Genomic DNA, 2,567 nt, shown 5'->3' with positions numbered 1-2,567 from the left:
CGCCGACCTAGCGGCCTGCCGATCGGTATTTAGAGGGAGGCACTTTGAAAGCAACACGCCGCTGGAACTTTGAAAAATTTCGGGGCAAAGCAATACGCGGCTGGGACTTTGAAATATTTCGGAGCGCACCTAAAGTTCGTTATTTTGGCTAAACGGAGCGAAAATCTGCATTTATACCATCACGGACGCTAGTTTAATAGCGTTTAACGATCGATCCACGGTACAGAATGCAAAAATATGATTGTTAAAATTTTCGACTAATCGGTTCTAAGAGGCGAAGCAATACGCCGCTGGGACTTTGAAATATTTCGGAGCGCACCTATAGTTCGTTATTTTGGCTAAACGGAGCGAAAATCTGCATTTATACCATCACGGACGTTAGTTTAATAGCGTTTAACGATGGATCCACGGTACAGAATGCAAAAATATGATTGTTAAAATTTTCGACTAATCGGTTCTAAGAGGCGAAGCAATACGCCGCTGGGACTTTGAAATATTTCGGAGCGCACCTAAAGTTCGTTATTTTGGCTAAACGGAGCGAAAATCTGCATTTATACCATCACGGACGTTACTTTAATAGCGTTTAACGATGGATCCACGGTACAGAATGCAAAAATATGATTGTTAAAATTTTCGACTAATCGGTTCTAAGAGGCGAAGCAATACGCCGCTGGGACTTTGAAATATTTCGGAGCGCACCTAAAGTTCGTTATTTTGGCTAAACGGAGCGAAAATCTGCATTTATACCATCACGGACGTTAGTTCAATAGCGTTTAACGATCGATCCACGGTACAGAATGCAAAAATATGATTGTTAAAATTTTCGACTAATCGGTTCTAAGAGGCGAAGCAATACGCCGCTGGGACTTTGAAATATTTCGGAGCGCACCTAAAGTTAGTTATTTTGGCTAAACGGAGCGAAAATCTGCATTTATACCATCACGGACGTTAGTTTAATAGCGTTTAACGATGGATCCACGGTACAGAATGCAAAAATATGATTGTTAAAATTTTCGACTAATCGGTTCTAAGAGGCGAAGCAATACGCCGCTGGGACTTTGAAATATTTCGGAGCGCACCTAAAGTTCGTTATTTTGGCTAAACGGAGCGAAAATCTGCATTTATACCATCACGGACGTTAGTTTAATAGCGTTTAACGATGGATCCACGGTACAGAATGCAAAAATATGATTGTTAAAATTTTCGACTAATCGGTTCTAAGAGGCGAAGCAATACGCCGCTGGGACTTTGAAATATTTCGGAGCGCACCTAAAGTTCGTTATTTTGGCTAAACGGAGCGAAAATCTGCATTTATACCATCACGGACGTTAGTTTAATAGCGTTTAACGATGGATCCACGGTACAGAATGCAAAAATATGATTGTTAAAATTTTCGACTAATCGGTTCTAAGAGGCGAAGCAATACGCCGCTGGGACTTTGAAATATTTCGGAGCGCACCTAAAGTTCGTTATTTTGGCTAAACGGAGCGAAAATCTGCATTTATACCATCACGGACGCTAGTTTAATAGCGTTTAACGATCGATCCACGGTACAGAATGCAAAAATATGATTGTTAAAATTTTCGACTAATCGGTTCTAAGAGGCGAAGCAATACGCCGCTGGGACTTTGAAATATTTCGGAGCGCACCTAAAGTTCGTTATTTTGGCTAAACGGAGCGAAAATCTGCATTTATACCATCACGGACGTTAGTTCAATAGCGTTTAACGATCGATCCACGGTACAGAATGCAAAAATATGATTGTTAAAATTTTCGACTAATCGGTTCTAAGAGGCGAAGCAATACGCCGCTGGGACTTTGAAATATTTCGGAGCGCACCTAAAGTTAGTTATTTTGGCTAAACGGAGCGAAAATCTGCATTTATACCATCACGGACGTTAGTTTAATAGCGTTTAACGATGGATCCACGGTACAGAATGCAAAAATATGATTGTTAAAATTTTCGACTAATCGGTTCTAAGAGGCGAAGCAATACGCCGCTGGGACTTTGAAATATTTCGGAGCGCACCTAAAGTTCGTTATTTTGGCTAAACGGAGCGAAAATCTGCATTTATACCATCACGGACGTTAGTTTAATAGCGTTTAACGATGGATCCACGGTACAGAATGCAAAAATATGATTGTTAAAATTTTCGACTAATCGGTTCTAAGAGGCGAAGCAATACGCCGCTGGGACTTTGAAATATTTCGGAGCGCACCTAAAGTTCGTTATTTTGGCTAAACGGAGCGAAAATCTGCATTTATACCATCACGGACGTTAGTTTAATAGCGTTTAACGATGGATCCACGGTACAGAATGCAAAAATATGATTGTTAAAATTTTCGACTAATCGGTTCTAAGAGGCGAAGCAATACGCCGCTGGGACTTTGAAATATTTCGGAGCGCACCTAAAGTTCGTTATTTTGGCTAAACGGAGCGAAAATCTGCATTTATACCATCACGGACGCTAGTTTAATAGCGTTTAACGATCGATCCACGGTACAGAATGCAAAAATATGATTGTTAAAATTTTCGACTAATCGGTTCTAAGAGGCGAAGCAATACG

Source organism: Osmia lignaria, unplaced genomic scaffold (assembly GCF_051020975.1).
Source record: "Osmia lignaria lignaria isolate PbOS001 unplaced genomic scaffold, iyOsmLign1 scaffold0053, whole genome shotgun sequence".
In the NCBI taxonomy this organism is placed as follows: domain Eukaryota; kingdom Metazoa; phylum Arthropoda; class Insecta; order Hymenoptera; family Megachilidae; genus Osmia; species Osmia lignaria.
The sequence above is the reverse complement of the archived record's forward strand: the minus strand, read 5'-3'. Positions refer to the sequence as shown.